The 22,038-nt window shown below is 39.4% G+C and overlaps 1 protein-coding gene and 1 long non-coding RNA gene across 3 annotated transcripts in view; both read left to right on the plus strand.

The window, feature by feature from the left end:
* LOC140154948 (mitogen-activated protein kinase kinase kinase 2-like) overlaps positions 1–22,038 on the plus strand; it is a 141,542-nt gene that overhangs the window by 80,244 nt on the left and 39,260 nt on the right. The gene's annotated exons all lie outside the window — the stretch shown is intronic.
* On the plus strand, positions 773–17,136 carry LOC140154947 (uncharacterized). The gene is made up of 2 exons (XR_011859329.1): positions 773–829; positions 15,502–17,136. It is a non-coding gene; the product is annotated as an uncharacterized lncRNA (long non-coding RNA).

Genomic DNA, 22,038 nt, shown 5'->3' on the forward strand with positions numbered 1-22,038 from the left:
AAGGGAGACACATAACTTTTTTATATACTTTGTTTCACTTCAAATTTGGTGGCAGAACATGATAATGGATAACTCCACATTTTCTGTCTACTTTTTGAAAATAAATGCTGTATAAAAAGGCCAGGTTTTCCTGTGTTTACATCCGAATGCTAACCGTGTTTTGACTTAGTGTGTTCATGCGCACATGATTGTAAATGTCAAATCAAATTTTTGTGTTTCCTTTTCAAATTTGTAGAGATCACATTGACAAGTTCTAGTAAAACACAATTATCAACACTCAATGGGACTTGGACAAAATGACACTTGTGTACATTGACATATGTGATGTCAATAGGTGTGAGGTCAAAGGTCATCTAGGTGCCACATCGGATGGTGGAGTAGGGGGTAGTGTGTGGTGTTGGTAGGGTAGGGTGATCGGGGACATCTATTTTATCCCATAGAAGAAGGCTGAGGGTATAGCGCTGGTTATCAATAGCAAAAGCATGAAAATTACTCAGTTTTCTGGGTTGATGGGATGAGCCTATGGGTATTAGGTTTGAATGATGTTTGGTGCATTTGGAAGGCATTAGAATTGCATATTTATGTGCTGAAAAAGGTGACGGAAAACAGGAAATCAAGTTTCAAGGGCCTAATACTTGATGGGTGTCAATGTTTTTCACAACTGCTAATCCTACATGATTAGCAGTGTGGTTCAGTATTTGAGGTGCAAGCCTCAATAAATGAGCTCCAGTAAGTGTTTGACTAATTTTTCATTTAATTGTATTTTCTCATAGTGTTAGCAGTGCAGCGGTCACAATCCAGATACGGTATTGCATGTCTGAAAGCCCAGGTACGTTTTAATTTGATTCCAATGTAGCCATAGTAAGATATGGTTTAAATACATGTAAAGAGCAAAATTCCTCTTTCAGGATTCATAATCCAGTTGGCATATCCTGATGTCAAGTGTGTACTCCTTTTAAAGGAATTCTGCTTTTCATTTTGTATTTCATTGATTAGAGCAAGTGTTTAATTTTCTAATTTTATTAAATTTAAATTCTCAAAATCAGTATTTCAAAACCATATACTGACTTGAAAGCAACAGTGAGCACAATGTGCACCATGTATTTGATTTTGTAGTGCGTGTTTTAAGAGCAAGACATAGTATCAGGTAAGTAACACCATACATTCCTATTTAAATGGCTTCAGCATGTGACAAACTACATCCCGAGCGTGCTCGAGGACCATGTGCTGTATGTTACAAATCAAAAGATCGATATTGGCACATTGCCCATGCACTACCACATCATGAGCAGATGGTTAGCAACTTAAGACAGCTTGGTGTAGGAGACACTGATTGTATTTGCAGAAGCTGTCAACTTAAGTTGCAAAACCCTGCTCCTGCACCTGATGACAGCACAGCAGTCCCAGCCCAAAAGGTAAAACTTGAAGACCATTGCTGTGTTAACAACTGCATGCATACAAACACCAAATTTCATGTTGTTAATGAAGATATTACCAAGATCTACATCCAAGAGTTACTTGGTGTAGAGGTAAGTATTTGTGTAGGCCATCCAATACAACTTTGTCATGCACATTATTGTCATGTCAATAATAATTACACCGCAAGAAAATGTTGTTTATGTGGCAAGGGTTCAAATTCAAAAAACCATCCCTCTAATTTCAGAAGGGTTCAAAATGCCACAGAAACAGTTGGTAAGTATGCACATTGTATTCTTGGTATAGATGAGCATGCAGTGACACCAGATGACTACCTATGTAATATATGTAGACATGTTGTTTCCTCCTTTCAGAATAGTCCCCAATGCCAACAGGCTTTTAACACAGACAAGAAATACCTGCATGATCTATTTAGTTTGTTTGAAAATTATTCTTGTCCTGATATCTTTGCCTGTGAATCTTTCAGTTTTGCCCAAACTATGCTATATTTAAAGGGAGAGCTGATACTAGAAAACCCTGTGCTTCTTCAGACACTGTACAACAAGTATACTATGATTTTACATGACAGTCTCTCGCAATTCCCAGATGATATATTGAAACATCCTGTCCCTGACCGTAATCAGGATTGGCTGAAGCAGCAGATTGTAAGATGTTTGGGTGGCACTATTGTTGTTTCCTCTGTAAAGGGTCAATCTAGGTATGGAACGATGATTCGGCGGTTTGGAAGCGATGTAGTTCAGGCACTACATCGTCTTCTTTTTAACATGGAACGCCAGTCAACTACCAGTAGGAGCCATGAATTTCAACCTTCCAATACATATGATCCACCTGCTGATATTACATACAGGATGTTTCAAGTCGCTGATTATCTTAACCAGAGCTTGAACACTCATGCAGCTTCAGTTGTTGCCAAGATCAATGAAAAACAATTAACAATTGATACAGTCAATTTTGAGGAGCTTGTAAAATCTTTGCCTTCCCATGTTTGGAATTTTCTTTTCAGATTGTCCTTGGGTGCCAATGAGCGCAAACTGTTTTGTCAACATGTTCGTACAGGAGGGTTTCAGTGGTCAACACATTTTTGGACAATCTGTACAAGTCTCCAATTCTCAATAAGTCAAAGTTTCTGAGGCGTTTCTTCGTTTGCAGTTGTCTTCTCTTTTGTGTAAATCGGGAGTGTCATTTCCCATTACACCTTCTCATCAGTGATGTCATAGACAAGTACACATTTTCTTCTACTGAGTGTTTGACAATTTTATCTCGTTTTGGTATCACCGTGTCCAAGGAATCTCTCTCACGATATCAGGTCTTTGCTGCAAGGAAGGAGATGGAGTTGAAGCCAAGTATGTTGACTTCTACATTCTGTGTGGCTTCGATTGATAATATTGATCGAAATTCGCAGTATAGTGCTGTCACAGCTTCACAGAGGGACGAGGTTTTCATGGTACATCAGTGCAGGCCGTTGAGCCATTACCAATTTCCTCTACTTTCAATCAACAAGTCACTGTTTCACCATCTCCCAATGTCTCAATTGAACCATCAGCACAGATTCAACGGCATGACCGGTCACTTGGTATGTCTGTTTTGCAATCTTATCATCATCCTACATCTTGTGTTTCTACCAGGGAAGTCCGTGATCAGCGACCTAGGCGACGTTTCCTTTCCTGTGTTGATGATTTTAATGTTCCTTCCCCTGAGGATGAACAGTTGTCGATACTAAGAAGAACAGTTTTCGCATACATGATTATGAAGGCATTGGCTTCACATCAACATCCTTCATTGGTGTTACCTGATTTGAGGGATTCGATGAGGGCTTCCCACCATTCAGATGTAGAGAAATCCAATGTACACTTCACAGCTGTTCTTCAAAAGCCTGCTGATAGTAAAGAAACCCTTTTAGAGGTTCTCCAGATGCTAAAAGAAAAGCATGAAGTTGGAAAGGCTATTGAAAAGTTAGTTGTGCCTGGTGATGGTAAGACATACGCATTGCTTATTGACCTTCAGAGGGATTATGCTGTGGAGCTAGACTGGGTATTACCCTATCTTGGCGAATGGCATTTGTTGAAGAACGCTCAAGCACCATTGTTCAAAATTTATATGGATGGTGGGTTGCGAGACTTATTGAAGTTGTATCATCACGGTGCAACAAATAATGCTGTTGCAAATGCTTCAAATTTTGAAAAGACGCATCAGTTTTTGTTGCAAGTGTGGGAAGCGTTTTACAGGGTGCAGCTCAATCGCTATTTTCACTCATCCAGCCAAACACTCGCAGGTAGTTTGTTCCAGAGGCCTGCATTGACAACCAGAAGTGACTACCTAGAGTTGATGAATGACATGATAGTCTCCTCTGATTCATCTGACGTTACGCACATTTGCTCATCATTGGAAGCCGATTTTCGCAGATTTTGATCTCAGTGTTCTGAGAAGAGTCCTACTTTCAAGTTTTGGAATTCTTTTGTGCACAGGGATATGATACATTATGTAGGCTTGTATCTTGCAATAAGAGGTAGAAATTTTTCTTTACGCAATATATGCATTCGTCTCCTTGCTCCACTTTTTCATGCTTTAGACAGACATGTGTATCTGAGAATTATCCCTCATTCCCTTGCTCACCTCAAGCAGTTTCCTCTTAATATTCTCCAAGAATTTCATAGCAATGGTGGATTTGTCATGAGCTTTCAGGGCAATAGCTACAGCTCTGTTGCATTTGATGAGGGCCATGAGATGGCAATCAATCGCATGTCAAAATGGCCATGACCACCACATCAGATGGGAAACTGTCATGTCTTGTGCAATATTTACCACATAGAGCCAAGTCCCTTGTTAACTTAAATGAACAAATTGCAAACAGTAGTAAGGTAAGTACAAATGTAACCAGCACAAATGCTGAGAAATCTAGAGAAGAGATTATTAGTGGTTATATGACTAAAATCCAGAAGTCATGTCTTCTCTCGGAAGAGGTAAGTATGCAATATGTTCAGCACATGTTTACAAATGAGGTTGCATCAGCTCTTGTTTCTGACAATCTGCTCACCTTTTATGACAAAGGTGAGTCATCATTCATTAATTACATGAAATGTGTTGTATTAAGAGAGCCAGGTAGTAAGCCGCAAAAGCGCCACCGACTCAACCTCAGCACTTTCGCACAGAGAAAGGCAACCCTTCATAAGCAGAGGAAAGAAATGTCTGATCAACGCCTGCAGATCTCATGTCTTAGAAAGCAAATTGCTAATTCAAAATCTTCAGGCCAGCCTATAAGAGACTTAGAACAGTTTGTTGCCTTACCTCGTGCCCTTTGTTCTGCTGATGGTTTTCCAAACAAGCCAGACAAGGCTCTTATTTCCAAACTCTATGCAGAGCGATATGCCAATGTTTTCTATAGCACTCTTAATCTGCCAGGTTCATTTGCATACCTTGTTGATGGCATGTTTATGATACAAACATTACCTTATGCGAGCCACAAACCACCTTCAGTGATTACATCAGCTGCCTGTATAGGCGCTGGATTTGTGTTCCGCTGCTTTCTCATGCCAAAGAGATTCATTTGGTGTTTGATGACCCACACAGGAATGGGATTAGTCCTAAGGATGTCGAGCGGTCACGTAGGGACTCCAGTAAGCAGCCATTGAGGACGGACGACTTCTGTGACCTGACTATTCACTCGAAGCTTCCACCCAGACATCTATGGGCTTCTTTTCTGGCAAATCGTGACGTTGAAGCGACAACTAGTTGGTATGATAGCAGACCAACTTCTCACCATATCACTTTCATCATTACCACCTGGCAAGTTGCTTATTATAGCAGGAGCATTTGAAGGGGTCAACAGGGACAAGGCTTTCATTGTTGGTGGTGGTCTTTGGCGTGAAGCACCAGAGTATTGCAGTAATCATGAGGAGGCAGATACCCGCATTTGGTTTCATGCCAGTGTGACACAGTGTAGCGATATTGTTATATACAGCCCTGATCGCGATGTTCTGAATGTTGGTCTGCCTCATGTACCATCTCTGCATGGTAAGCATGTAGTTGTCCAACTTAGAGCAAAGTTAGGAGATGATCTCTACCTAGATGTCAGTGATCTTGGAACTGCATTCACTTCTGATTTAGGTCTGCAGGTAAATAGCTGTAACCTTCTGAAAGCTTTACAGATGCTCTTCATTTGCAGCGGATGTGATTTTGTTTCATCTTTTTATAAGTACACCAAGAGGAAGTTCCTTGCTACGTTTATCCAAGATGTACAGTTCATTTTAGGAGAGAACATGTCTGGAAAGCTGGATGATTGGGATCCTGACAACTGGCAATTTGGATTGTTGTCATTCTACCGCCTTGTTGGTGCCCTTTATTTCAGGGCTCACTTTAGTGCCTTCAGGTTTTCTTCACCTGCAGAATACTTTGACTCTATTGCATCATCCAATCCTGGTTTAAATCAGGCAAGTATGCATGTTGAATTCTTAAATGCTATTAGGGAAGGGCACTTTCATCGCGCCATCGCAGGAGAAGTAGAATGGATGCCCACACATGATGCACTCAGGCTACATTGGCAAAGATCATGCTGGGTAGCACAGGTGTGGGCACAGGCTACTCGGTCAATAATGGTTGTCCCAGAATTCACATCATATGGCTGGTCAATGGAAGACGGAAATGTTCGAGTAACATGGGATACCCTGGAAAATATTACACAGGTCAACAACAGAGTGAAGCTTTTGAAAGCGGGGTGTTCATGTCGGAGAGGGAAGTGCAAGAGTGGACGATGTGGCTGCAAGAGAGCGAACCCCAAAAGTGTCTGGTGTACAACCAACTGCAAATGCATTGATTGTGATAATTTTCCCAGAGAAAATACATCTGTTGATGAAGATTTCACAGTAACAGATTCTATCGATGCAGTTGCAGTTGGAGGATTAGTGGGTGTTGGTGATGAAGAGAGTGATTTGGATGTATTCATACAACAGTTAACAGAGGATTCTGACACTGAAAATAATGATGAGGAAGATGAAATTTCTGATTCTGACATTGACTATGAATTTCAAATAGAAATTGTCCCTGACACTGACTTAATGGAGCAAGAGAATAACTTTGATGAAGAAGATTAAACACTTGAGTACAGCTGAATTTGCTTCTCCTCATCAAAGTTCTTCTGTCCTCTTGCTGGAGTCTGGTATTTTAAAACAACACTGTCAAATAAAATAATAATAAATAATCATACAGTGGAGCAATGCAGAAAAAGCCTGTTCCCTGGAGAAAGAGTGATTGGTGAAAGAAATACCATTTTTGGAGAAAGCAGCGCAAGGAGATAAATGTTTGGAGAAAGCAGCGTAAGGAGATAAATGTTTGGAGAAAGCAGGGCAAGGAGATAAATGTTTGGAGAAAGCAGGGCAAGGAGATAAATGTTTGGAGAAAGCAGGGCAAGGAGATAAATGTTTGGAGAAAGCAGGGCAAGGAGATAAGCGTTTGGAGAAAGAGGATAGTTTTTGTAATATTCCATGATAACCATCAGCTAAGCATCACTGTTGTATATGCACATTGATCCTTTACTGCGAAGCAACCAGGTTGGCTTTAGATCAAGTCGCAGCTGTGCTCAGCAAATACATATGTTGAGGAGGATCATGGGAGGTTTCAAGGAGTACCAACTTCCCTTGACAGTCACTTTTGTGGACTTCAAAGAAATCTTCGAATGCATCAACAGGTCCGTCATGTTTTCAGTGCTGCAGCATTAATGTAATACCAAAGGTTGTGATCAATGCCATCCATTTTTGGCACTAGATACCACATAGGACAAAGGAGCAGTCTACTGGATCCAATTACCAATGATGACACGCCATTTTTGGCACTAGATACCGCATAGGACAAAGGAGCAGCCTACTGGATCTAATTATTACCAATGATGACTAGCCATTTTTTGGCACTAGATACCACATAGGACAAAGGAGCAGTCTACTGGACCCAATTACCAATGTTGACACACCATTTTTGGCACTAGATACCGCATAGGACAAAGGACCAGTCTGCTGGATCTAATTATTACCAATGATGACACATTTTTTTGGCACTAGATACCGCATAGGACAAAGGAGCAGCCTACTGGATCTAATTATTACCAATGATGACACGCCGTTTTTGGCACTAGATACCACATAGGACAAAGGAGCAGCCTACTGGATCTAATTATTACCAATGATGACACATTTTTTGGCACTAGATACCACATAGGACAAAGGAGCAGCCTACTGGATCTAATTATTACCAATGATGACACGCTCTTCTTGGCACTAGATACCACATAGGACAAAGGAGCAGTCTACTGGATCCAATTACCAATGATGACACGCCGTTTTTGGCACTAGATACCACATAGGACAAAGGAGCAGCCTACTGGATCTAGTTATTACCAATGATGACACACCGTTTTTGGCACTAGATACCACATAGGACAAAGGAGCAGTCTACTGGATCTAATTATTACCAATGATGACACGCCATTTTTGGCACTAGATACCACATAGGACAAAGGAGCAGTCTACTGGATCTAATTATTACCAATGATGACACGCCATTTTTGGCACTAGATACCACATAGGACAAAGGAGCAGCCTACTGGATCCAATTACCAATGATGACACGCCATTTTTGGCACTAGATACCACATAGGACAAAGGAGCAGTCTACTGGATCCAATTACCAATGATGACATAGCATTTTTTGGCACTAGATACCACATAGGACAAAGGAGCAGCCTACTGGATCTAATTATTACCAATGATGACACGCCGTTTTTGGCACTAGATAGCACATAGGACAAAGGAGCAGTGTACTGGATCTAATTATTACCAATGATGATATGCCATTTTTGGCACTAGATACCGCATAGGACAAAGGAGCAGCCTACTGGATCTAATTATTACCAATGATGACACGCCGTTTTTGGCACTAGATAGCACATAGGACAAAGGAGCAGTGTACTGGATCTAATTATTACCAATGATGATATGCCATTTTTGGCACTAGATACCGCATAGGACAAAGGAGCAGCCTACTGGATCTAATTATTACCAATGATGACACGCCGTTTTGGCACTAGATAGCACATAGGACAAAGGAGCAGTGTACTGGATCTAATTATTACCAATGATGATATTTTTGGCACTAGATACCGCATAGGACAAAGGAGCAGCCTACTGGATCTAATTATTACCAATGATGACACGCTCTTCTTGGCACTAGATACCACATAGGACAAAGGAGCAGTCTACTGGATCCAATTACCAATGATGACACGCCGTTTTTGGTACTAGATACCACATAGGACAAAGGAGCAGCCTACTGGATCCAATTACCAATGATGACACACCGTTTTTGGCACTAGATACCACATAGGACAAAGGAGCAGTCTACTGGATCTAATTATTACCAATGATGACACGCCATTTTTGGCACTAGATACCACATAGGACAAAGGAGCAGTCTACTGGATCCAATTATTACCAATGATGACACGCCGTTTTTGGCACTAGATACCACATAGGACAAAGGAGCAGCCTACTGGATCCAATTACCAATGATGACACGCCATTTTTGGCACTAGATACCACATAGGACAAAGGAGCAGTCTACTGGATCCAATTACCAATGATGACATAGCATTTTTTGGCACTAGATACCACATAGGACAAAGGAGCAGCCTACTGGATCTAATTATTACCAATGATGACACGCGCTTTTGGCACTAGATAGCACATAGGACAAAGGAGCAGTGTACTGGATCTAATTATTACCAATGATGATATGCCATTTTTGGCACTAGATACCGCATAGGACAAAGGAGCAGCCTACTGGATCTAATTATTACCAATGATGACACGCCGTTTTTGGCACTAGATAGCACATAGGACAAAGGAGCAGTGTACTGGATCTAATTATTACCAATGATGATATGCCATTTTTGGCACTAGATACCGCATAGGACAAAGGAGCAGCCTACTGGATCTAATTATTACCAATGATGACACGCCGTTTTTGGCACTAGATAGCACATAGGACAAAGGAGCAGTGTACTGGATCTAATTATTACCAATGATGATATGCCATTTTGGCACTAGATACCGCATAGGACAAAGGAGCAGCCTACTGGATCCAATTACCAATGATGACACGCCGTTTTTGGCACTAGATACCACATAGGACAAAGGAGTAGCCTACTGGATCTAGTTATTACCAATGATGACACACCGCTTTTGGCACTAGATACCACATAGGACAAAGGAGCAGTGTACTGGATCTAATTATTACCAATGATGACACGCCATTTTTGGCACTAGATACCGCATAGGACAAAGGAGCAGCCTACTGGATCTAATTATTACCAATGATGACACGCCGTTTTTGGCACTAGATACCACATAGGACAAAGGAGCAGCCTACTGGATCTAGTTATTACCAATGATGACTAGCCATTTTTGGCACTAGATACCGCATAGGACAAAGGAGCAGTGTACTGGATCTAATTATTACCAATGATGACACGCCATTTTTGGCACTAGATACCGCATAGGACAAAGGAGCAGCCTACTGGATCTAATTATTACCAATGATGACACGTCATTTTTGGCACTAGATACCGCATAGGACAAAGGAGCAGCCTACTGGATCTAATTATTACCAATGATGACACACCATTTTTGGCACTAGATACCACATAGGACAAAGGAGCAGCCTACTGGATCTAGTTATTACCAATGATGACTAACCATTTATGGCACTAGATACCGCATAGGACAAAGGAGCAGTGTACTGGATCTAATTATTACCAATGATGCCACACCATTTTTGGAACTAGATACCGCATAGGACAAAGGAGCAGCCTACTGGATCTAGTTATTACCAATGATGATATGCCGTTTTGAGTAGTGTCCATTATATAGCTTATGCATTTATAGACATGAATTTTTGCACAGATGTTTATACGTCTAATGTGCGAGCCCCACAGGGGTGGGTGCAAGTGCATTAGACGAGAATCAAAACTCAGCGCAAGCCTTTCTTAGTTTCACTACTTTTGAGTAGTGTCCATTATATAGCTTATCATAAATTGTGTGCCATTTTTGGCTCTTTAGACAAATTAATTTTTGCATAGATGTTTTTTTCCGTCTAATGTGCAAGCCCCACAGGGGTGGGTGCAAGTGCATTAGACGAGAATCAAAACTCAGTGCAAGCCTTTCACTACTTTTGAGTAGTGTCCATTATATAGCTTATCATAAATTGTGTGCCCTTTCACTACTTTTGAGTAGTGTCCATTATATAGCTTATCATAAATTGTGTGCCCTTTTTTGGCTCTTTAGACAAATTAATTTTTGCACAGATGTTTTTTTTTTGTCTAATGTGCGAGCCCCACAGGGGTGGGTGCAAGTGCATTAGACGAGAGTCAACATTCATTGCAAGCCTTTCACCACTTTTAAGTAGTGTCCATTATATAGCTTATATTATAAAATAACTCAGTGCAAGGCTTTCACTGTCCATTATATCGCTTATATTATAAAATTGTGTGCCATTTATTTGGCTCTTTAGACAAATTAATTTTTGCACAGATGTTTTTTTCCGTCTAATGTGCAAGCCCCACAGGGGTGGGTGCAAGTGCATTAGACGAGAATCAAAACTCAGTGCAATCCTTTCACTACTTTTAAGTAGTGTCCATTATATAGCTTAAAATATTATAAAATTGTGTGCCATTTTAGACAAATGAATTTTTGCACAGATGTTGATCCGTCTAATGTGCGCTTTGTTGATATGTCGAGTTTCTTCAGCTGCTTACTAAATTGCTTTGTTTACAGTAAGACCGAGCAGGTGGACACTGTCTGCCTCTTCCAAAGTTGTTCCGAAAAAGTGGAGGCTAGGGTGACTATATGAAGCATCTCTGCAGTTAGAAATAGTGGTGGTCTTGCACTTCGCAGCTCAAAACAGTACATTCACATCAAGTGATATTGCAGCGCCAATTCTATCTTCCTTGGACTTGATGGATGACATCAGGGATACATCATCAGCATATAAGATGGATGGATTTTTGAGTCCGGAAGTGATGTCATCAATGAAGATAATAAACAGTAGTGGTCCAAGGATGGAGCCTTGTGGGACACCAGCATTTGTAGGTTTTTCAGTTGATGAAAACCCATTCAGTGAGACTCTCATGGAACGGTTGGTGAGGTAGTCCTTCAACCACTTCAGCAGCTGTCCAGTGAAACCCAGAGCAGATAGCTTTGCCAATAGGCCAGGGTGCCATACCCTGTCGAAAGCCTTACTGATGTCAAGGCAGGCAACTCTACTTTCTTCTCTGTCATTGATGGAGTTTGATAGCCACTGGGAGACATATGTTAGGGCATCGAAAGTGGAATGGCCAGCCCTGAAGCCAAATTGTTGCTTAGATATTAGCTGATATGAGTCTAGGTGGCGCCACATAGCTTCATATTTCAGTCTCTCCATGAATTTAGACACTGTTGACAGTAGGGATATAGGGCGATAGTTGCTGGGAGAATGCTTGTCCCCGTTCTTGTGGCATGGGATGACATTAGCAATCTTCCAATGGTTCAGCACATGACCTTTATCAAAGCAAAGTTGGAAGAGATGAGCAAGTGGGGTAGCAAGCTTAGGGGCAGCGGTTCTAAGCAATGGATGGAATACCATCCGGTCCAGCAGCTTTGTTGATGTCGAGTTTCTTCAGCTGCTTACTGACTTGCTTTGGCCAGAATACAATGTTGCCGCACTTGGAAGCAGTCTTGGTTCGAATGTTGGGGACTGGCTTACAGTTTTTAGCATGTGGGATGGAGCTCGTCTGTCATATTCTTCAAAACTCTGGACTTGTGAGCAGAATCAGCAGATGCAGCTTTTCTTTACACAGATATGTACTCTGTCCTGGCTCTGTTATATTCAAGTCGGGAGTCTGGAGGGATTTCCTACATCTCCACTTGCTATCATTCTTCTTAAGTGTCCTTACACAGCCATCGTTCCACCATTCTGGGCAGTTAACGTAAGAATGCACAGACCTCTGGTATAAACTCATGCATTGCCTCACAGATGACATGGGTCACATTATCACATGCAGCTTCAGGGTTGTTTTTCATGATCAATGTGTTCCACGGAGCTGCAGCTAAAGCACTTCTGAGTCCGTTCCAATCTGCCTTTTTGTGGAGCCATACTTTTCTGGGTGGTGTTTTTTCAGATAGAGGTTAAGCTTGCAATGTTGTCTGGACAAGGTAGTGGTCGGAGGTACCAATGTTGTGATCTATGAAGACTGGAGTGGACAGGTTGGGGGCATCTGTAATGATAAGATCTAAGCGATTGCAAGCTGGTGGGTGGCTCCTGAGACAATTTGAGTAAGATTATGTGTACAGCAAAAGTCATATGCCATCCTGCCCTCTTCATCAGTAGGAGATCTGCTGAGAAGCCATTCATGATGGTGACAGTTGAAATCGCCAGCAAAAATATAAATATTTGCTTTGGTTCTTGTGATTAGGCGGTCAATGTTTTGATGATTTTCTTTTGTGACAATACACAAGAGAAAGCAGTATTGTACCACTTATAGTTTCCATGGTGAATACCATTACATCATGCCTCTTGGGCTCCATGCTGTATTCTCTCACTATTGGTAAGCCATTCTTGTATATAATAGACTATGCAGCTACCCTATCCACTGTTGTCAATCCTATCTCTTCTCATGCTAGAATAGCCAGCTAGGGAAATGGAAGGACTATCTTCAGGGATTGAAGATTGCAGCTTAGATGAGATCAGGCTTGGACTTTGTTGGAGCAGAGCAGATCCTAGCCCCCAGCTGTCCTTTCTGACAAAGGTCATTCTCAGCTTCACGTTCTGCTCTGTAACATTGCCTGCCTTTCTTTTGAGGTTTTGCAGTTCTTTTGCAGGTCCATTACAAGAAGGGTTAACCCTATGCAACTCCCTAGGCGAAGGGGTTCTGCTTTTACATAGGTGGACAGCAGCCGAGGTTCACTAAATATAGAGTGACTCGCCTCAAATCCAGGAACAAGTAGTGCCGTTTAATCTAAAGATTTTGTCAGCCATAGCGATGTCCTGTTCAGCACCGACTATTTAACCATAGCTGGGTGGCCATAGTGTAACCTCCAGGATGTTTAACTCATAGCTGGGATTAACTAAGATCATAAGATGTACAAGAAAAATAGAGAGGAGAGATAGTCACAATACCAACTAGCTTTGACTTGACAACACGTAGGGTGTTGTCCGTGTGGGAATGTGCCGTCACCTTCACACTGGGGATCTGTGTCCTGTACCCCAGAATGAAATCACTAATTGAGTCATGATTATCCCTAGGATCAGGAACCTCTAACCCTAGATTTGGCTTGAAACTAACTGTCAGGTTCCTGGTAATATGACTTCACTTGTGATTTCAATGTTTAATGATTTAAATTTTTACAGTATATAAGAGTCTGAATGGGACTCCTAGATTGTGCATCTTTATTTGTAAATATTTTGTAGTATCTGGTGTCACTAGCTTTGCAAGACAATTGGGACATGAATACAATTTCTTGTCTTAGCACTGCAGAGCTTAACATTAAATGTTTGCTTGAAAATAAGATAAAGTGTGTTTAATTCACCTGACGTCTTCTACAATTTGTTCACATGTCCTATATGAAACTATTACATTGTTTTGTCTCGCCTGAACTATATTCAGGATGGGACTTGGTAATAATCACTATTTCTGTCTGTCTGTGTGTGGGGTGTGTGCGTGGGTGTTTGCCAGTAAACGAGGACACACACCGACTTCTCATTCAAACTACGGACCACTCTGCAATGGGGGACCGTCCTCGGTTTCTGGAGGTCTGCAAGCGACCGCAAATTATGCATGTATAATGTTTTGGGGAAATACGACTGTTATTGTTATATTAGATATAATGCTTGGAGGCGAATACATGTGGGTGTGTGTCCGTCCGTAGCTGCATCTGTAGATCGTTAAGACCTGTGGGGACGCTACTTGTTGGGATGAAGTATATCCATGTTTGCTCCTAATCCGTATGTATGTTTTTGGTGACAAATATGCAAATGAACATAGCTAATTTGCATAATTTATCGACAATCACCGCAAAAATTGATTGTGGAGTTTGTGGACAGACTATCTGAGGTAGAATGAGAAAAAAACTGGTGTATGGGCATGAAACTTGGTGGGTACAGTCAACATTCAGAACCAAATTTTTGAAAGGTCATTTCGGGGCCATCCAGGGTCACCCAGGGGGCATCTGAGGTCAAATTATAAAAAACTGACATGGGCACGAAACTTGGTGGGTACATTCAGCATTTAGAACCAAATTTTTGGAAGGTCATTTTAGGGTCATCCTGATGTCAAATTATTAAAAACTGTCATGGGCATGAAAGTGATGAAAATTTGTGGGTACAGTCAACATTTAGAGCCAAATTTTTGTAAGGTCATTTTGAGGTCATCCGTGTCACCCAGGGATCAATTGAATAGTCAAATCACCATGGGTTGTTGTAGGTTCATTTATTTCTATCAAATGTAATCACAAAAGCAGGCGGTCGCGAAAGCAGACGAGACTTGTGGTTCGAGAACCGCCTTGTTTATTGTACATATCTGCCTCAAGAAGGTGCATGTGAACCAATCCTAGTTGGCAATGTTGAGCTCAATTATAAATATACCATGCAGTGCTGTTAACACAGCTGGTAATTTTCCAAATGGTGAATATTTTGCTTTATTTAATAAGCAACTTCTGACTTTTGAATCTTGTCACTATATTGTAAATATAGGAACGTCAATATAACTTACTTTAAACACACTTCAAGCATAAAAACAGTACATTGTTAACCAAATCTTTATCTTTTCTTTCTTTTTTGTCCTTTGCAGAATGTAGTTGTCAGCCGATATAAGTATATCATACTGCATAGGAGGATGTTTTTGTGAAGGTTTTTTTTAAAATACTTTGAATCATAAAAAGGAACCGTTCAAAAGACGTCCTGCTCTGCAGTCCTTGTTTTTTTGTACTTAGAACAGTGAGTTACCTTAGACATGGTCTTTAACATCTTTTTCTTTTCTTTTCATTTCAGGTTAAAGAACACCATGGGTTTGTATAGACTCTGAAGATCTCAACTACATTGAATCGATGTTAGTGTGCAAGCCATAAAATAACAGTACTAATTAATGCACTATTCAAGTACTTCTCCCACCCATTATCCTGTGAAATATGGGGCAATGGTGTGGATTGTAAGCTGGGATTATATTGGGATTTCCCAGTCAGTACATCACAGGGTAGAGGATGCAGCATTTTGTAAAATTTGGGATATGTGCAGCATCTAATGCCTATACAATGTACTTAAAGGCCTATTTAGTGAACTCAACAAAAGTATTTCAAAAAATTAAATTGTGTATAAACAGTCATAAAGTGAAGTCATTAGGTACCCTATTTATGAAATACAATATTTGGTGAAATTTACGATCCTGTGTGGATGAGAAAATCAGCGAATAGGCCTTTTAAATGTAAGTATTCCAAGAATTACTAGCCCAACATTCCCACACATTACCCAGAATTGGGGGGGGGGGGGGAGTACTTGAATTAAAGAATTAAATAATATGAATTTGTTTTTACAATCCTGTACCATGCGGTATAGGCTAGGCAGGTGATGTACAATATTGAGTTATACTTGCACAATATTGGACCTGCCTATCCACTATCACATAGTGGATAGTAAAATCAGAGATTCCTATTGTTTAGTCTCATTCTTAGTCAGTTAAATATTGTTTTAACAACTAGTTGGCAAAAGTTAAGATTTACCATCATAAATTCTGAAATGAACAAAACTTGTTTACAATATCGGTTTTTCAGTTGCAAGTACTGTGATCTTTAGGCAAGTATTAAGCACGGGATCTATACCTGTAACACATTACATAGACATGCATCAATATTTGTGTTCTGTGTTATCAATATCTGGTGTAGGGTCATCTCTGCCCTGATAGATGACATCTGAAAATATGCAGTTGTCCACTCATGTGTTGTGTTTACAAACTATACCACGCCAACTGACTAAGAATAGTGCATTAATGACCTGCACTATAAGATATCAAAAGCATGTGGTAATGGTGGCTTTGAACTATTCTTCAATATGATCCTGCATTCAAAATTTTAATTTTCAAATGTTTTTGGTCTCAAATTATTGTTAGGGCTCAACCGATCAGATATCTGATATTGATTTTATAATATCGGCCGATATCCGATCCGTTCCGTTCAGATATCGGTAAAAAGGGGAAAAAATTAAAATAAAAAAAAATTTGGCGATTTGGAGAACCACTGGACGTATTCTGAAGTGCCAAGATCATTAATAGTTAATTTGAAAAAAAAAGTTGAAAATATTATGCATAATTGGTTTTCCATGCATTTACAATATGTGATAGATGAAGGGGTAAACACAATTTAATGGTTTGCATATAAAGGATAACAAACTAATTTTTTTTTTTTCAAATTAACTGTGAATGATCCCGGCACTTCAGAATAGGTCTAGTGGTTCTCCAAGTAGCCGTAAATTTCTAGAAAATTTTTTTTTTGTTAATTAAAAAAAAAATTAAGTATTAGGTGATGCATCTGAAGGTACCTTATGTTGGACAGTATATACCTTATATTGAATGCATACATTGGAAGTTGTGAGATTAGTAATAATGAGCCACCTGATAACATGTTATTTATGATCTTAAGTTGAGTTTTTTATGTTTATCTAATTTTTTTGGCAATTGTGCAGAATAATAATTGTGTTTTTGCTCTTATATCATGTTATGAAACTAATATTATTGAAGAAATTTGAAGGAGAAATATGATTTACCTTTTACTAATTATTTGATGATAATAATAATTATTTAATCAGTCCTAAAATGTCAATGCCTCTTACAGTGTCACATTTGAGAAAATTAATTCTCAAACAGAACATGTCAATTTTCATACAACCTGTGTCCTAAAAGCATGATACTTTAAGGTGGTACTACACCCCTTGATAAATTTTTGACTATTTTTGCATTTTTCTCAAAAAGCAATAACACACTGGTAACAAAAGTTATGTATCACGAAGGCATATGTATTATGAAGGCAAGGAATCCAGTTAATACTCTGGAATTTCAGTGACTCAAGACAAGCGGTACACTGTTTATGATAAGAAAGGTACCGCTAGAATGTACCTCATTCATTTTTTGAGAAAAATGCAAAATTGGTGACAAAATTTATCAAGGGGTGTAGTACCACCTTAATGCACTACTATGCTTACATTATGCACGACCAAGCAGGGTATTTGACTAATCACGCTACACATACAGCTACATGTATAACTGTCTGAGAATTAAATAATGTGAACAGTATGGGCATTTCAATACAAGTGTGAAGCTTTGTTTGAAATCATCATTCATTGACATTATATAGGAAGTGTGTGAAAAGTATAGCAATTTAAACTTGTTTTTTTTTTATCACTGGTTGTTTGCTTGCATTTGGTGGTTTTATTCATTAGCATGTTCAACATTTTATAATTTTTACTAAAATATGGTTATTCTTTTATTTTTTACTTGTTATAATCCAGCCTCCTTTTATATTGACAAATATACATTTTCTTGTCCAGAGTGTGGACCATTTGACCTGGATTTGGCATCACTGTGTTCAAGAAAATGCTCACCCACTATCAGGTCACTGGTTAAGTCCAAAATCTTTTAACCTTTGTTATCTGATTTGAATTAAAAAAATATGCTGCATCATTGAAAATCACCTACATGTAATGTCAATATTATGTGGTTCTTATTACTAAAATACTTGAAAGTTGGATTTGTGCTTCGCTGTGAGTTAAAATTGTGTGTTATGCTTTATTCCTATTAACTATTATTTGAAAAGGGATGAAATCAAAACTCGACCGGCGTTGTTTTGATTTCATCCCTGAATGGATATAGTGTGGTTTTAAGCAGTATTCATAACCTCATGAATATACGCAATGCGTGCGATCCAATAGTCGATTATTTGTAAAAACCGGAACTCAAATCGAGGTCATTAATATAATATATTTAATATCTCACAATTAACCGCGAAATGTGTAAATAATAGTGTAAACCTCTGTGTGTGCCGTGTTGTGCGTTAAACAAACTGTGTGCGCTTGGGCTGCCGTATTTGGATTGCGCGCTACCATATTTGCACAAATTGTTATTCGCACTGCTGTTATTGGTCTTCTGTTTTTGCCTGTTCGATTTTAGAAAAGGCAAAACTTACAAAATTGTGTGTTATTTTGTAAATTGAAGAGATAAAAGTGACGGTTATGAATGAGGTTAATAATTAATATCAGTAATGTCAGGCATTGTGAAAAATCTAAACATTTTGCTTTGGACCTCAGAATATCCCTCGGGCTGGGCATCTCAGGATATTCATCGGTTCAAAAGGCAAAATGTTTCGATTTTCACAATGCCCTCCAAATAACCGATGTGCAGGCGCAGTTATTAACCTCTAAGCGTAGACAGGATTTTTTCGGGGGGAAAAGGGGAGGCTCTCAAGGGAAATAAAATTTTAAGATTTCAGTTATTATTAGGAAGGTCATGTGTAATACTACAGAGTGTTGTACGTGTGTTGTAAACAACAACTCTGGATGTTGTAATATGTGGATCTTGGGTTTCTCTACCAGAAGTTACTTTGCACAGAATTTCATTCCCACACATAATAGGTGTATTGCATAACAATAAATACAGCATGGAGGTTAATCCATGCCCTTTTTTATCATGGTTATTGCAATACACATAGTAGTGTGGAAAGGAATTTTGGTCAAATTGACTTCCGGAGCTCAATCCCAGGATCTATGTATTGCTAAAAATGCTATGTTATTTAGATTATTATATAGTGTTGTAATCTCTGATCTCTGATGTGGAGAATGGAGATGCATATATTGCAGAGTGTTGTATGGGTGTTGTAAACAACAACTCAGTTGATGTTATTTATATATTGCTAAAATGATGTGTGTAATTACCGTACTATTAAACAACAAGTTGTGTATGTATATACTAAGTAATGAGTTTTACCATGTTACCATGAAGTGTGTTGCAATCATATGTAGGGTCATGTGTGTGTATACCAATATTGCTGATCAACCCCCTGTGGATGTTGGCTTACAGTCAGGTGCAAGTTTGAAAACAAGTATTTATAACTACTGATGAACATTTTCATGCCAGGTTTTGATGGTACATAATATGCATCATATCTTATGGAACATGATGCAGATTTTAGAGTTACTGAGTAACATGTGGAGATGTGATTTTAATGGTGGTACATCCACACAAACTTAGTGTGATCCATGATGATGTTGACCAAAAGAAACATTACAAATGATCATTTGTAATCTTTATAAGTTGTGATAACACAAAGTACTTGATGAAGTGAGGTATAATGTTTATGCAAACAATTATATGGTAAATAAAAAAGGCTACAGGAATGGACATTAACAGAAATTTGCATCATTGCTTGCTTATTTGAGTGTTTTTAATATTAAATTTCTTAGCAGCTACATTGACAATATGCAAGATTTTCAAAATAAGCTGCATGACATGCAATTCATGAAGTCTCTGGTTGACCACAGAATTAATAAGAAGAACCGGGAATCCCTATACCACTGCATGCAATATCACAGGCATTAATGGGGAAAAAACATGAACCCCCAATTTTGCCCAAAGTGTTGAGTAAATGTTCTTTGGTTTTGATATTTATTATATCGGTGTCCATACATTATTGATGTGGAGTTAGCATAACTGCATTTACATCCCCATGGACCAAACAAAAAAAAATTTTAGGGTTTCTGGGATATATGCTACATGTAGAAGGTCATAAACCAAAGTTGTCATTTTTTTGGTCATACAGGTCAAAACCTAAAATTGCTCAGATTTCAACAGAAATGTCTCAAATTGTTTGTCATAAGAAATAGTTTGCACTGTCTAGATTACTATCTTCAAGAAAAATACAGCACTAATTTTTTCGGATTAAAAATATTATCCCGTTTTGCCAAATGAAATGCCTAAATCCTAATGGCAATAAAACTCAAATTTTAATATTTTTGCAATTTGAGGAAAAATGGTCCAAAAACATGCAATTTTTAAAACATGTTTTCATATATAATTGTAGTCACAAAATTGTAAGACTTGGCACAAGTCTAAACATTCAAAATCTCGAGTAAAGTGTAATGCTTCCGTCAATTGCAAGCCTGGCTACCAGGGACTCCGGCACATCGGGGACGAAGTGGGGGAGATTACCAAAGGCTATTGTAATAATCCCCGCTATGCCCCGGGTATTGTCCCGGGTACTGGGGCACAAATTGTGGGTGAAACCCCCAGTACTGTCCCCGCCCATGCCAGCCGGGTTTCAACGTCATGAAATGACGCTATGAAATCAGCAGTAACACTCGGGTAACAGCCCTGGATACATAACGGTATCATGGCCCTGCTACCGGGACGATGTACTTTCTGGTAACTTCTGGGTGACAGTCCCGGGTATTGTGTCTACAGTACCCGGGTCCCTGGTAGCCGGGCTTGCAATTGACGGACGCATAAGAGTTGGCTCTTAATTTTAATATTATGTTGTTTTTACTTATTGGCTATGAAAAAGATTGGAAAATGTGTTTTCCAACTGACCAAATGTTAAAATTTTACTTGCCAGTTAGGATTCACTTATGGATTATGATTTAGATATGTTTTATTTGGCCAAACAGGATAATATTTTTTTTAATCAAACAAAATTAGTGCAGTATTTTTTTTTTTTTTTGAGTAATGCATTCGACAAAAGCATGATTGCAGTCTACTGCAACATTTCATCTCACACATAGCAAAATAGGTTGATGACAAAATTTGATTTAATGGTCTGCACTGCACGTTGAAGGACACCGGTTCAAATCCTTTGTTTGGAGCCAATCAATAATTTCATGCACAACCTCTATAGATACCACAAAATATGATGCAGTGGCGCAGTATTATGGGGGGCACATGCCCCATAATAAATTGAGAAAATTCCATAGTAAAATTCCAAAAATGGCTTATGTCCCCACCCATCAGACCGGTGCGGTGCCCCCCCCTATGATTACCAAAGCTATGCCACTGATACCACGATAATAACCACCGTGCATGCATGAATCCCACATGATGCGGTGACACAATCACCCTGAGTGCTATAAGCCAAAGGAATCGCAATAACTGGCAAGGCCAGCGCAACCCGTGGTTACTTGCCGGTGATCGTGTTCTTGGCACCGGAGGGGTCTAAGGTTCGAATCCCAGTTTATCTTCTCTCCTCTTTCATTTCGTCTTTAACTTTGATAGCAAAAAGTAGTGCGCTTAACAAAGTCACTTTTGTGCAGTATTGACTATGCAAAAATCAATGATGGCCAATTATTGGCCATCTTCATCAGAGCTCATCAGTGTGCCATATGTTTCAGAGTCCATGATCCAGATTTGCATCGGCAGTTAATGACATCACAGTTTGCTTATTGTAAATGTCTTGCCCGATGCTAAAAATACTTCCTTTCCAGTGGCGTACCATGGCCCCCAACCCGGGGCTGAAGAAAATTCAATTTTGCCGCCCTTCCTCAACAGTCCGAAAAGGT

This window comes from Amphiura filiformis, chromosome 6, assembly GCF_039555335.1.
Source record: "Amphiura filiformis chromosome 6, Afil_fr2py, whole genome shotgun sequence".
NCBI classification, from domain to species: Eukaryota; Metazoa; Echinodermata; class Ophiuroidea; order Amphilepidida; family Amphiuridae; genus Amphiura; species Amphiura filiformis.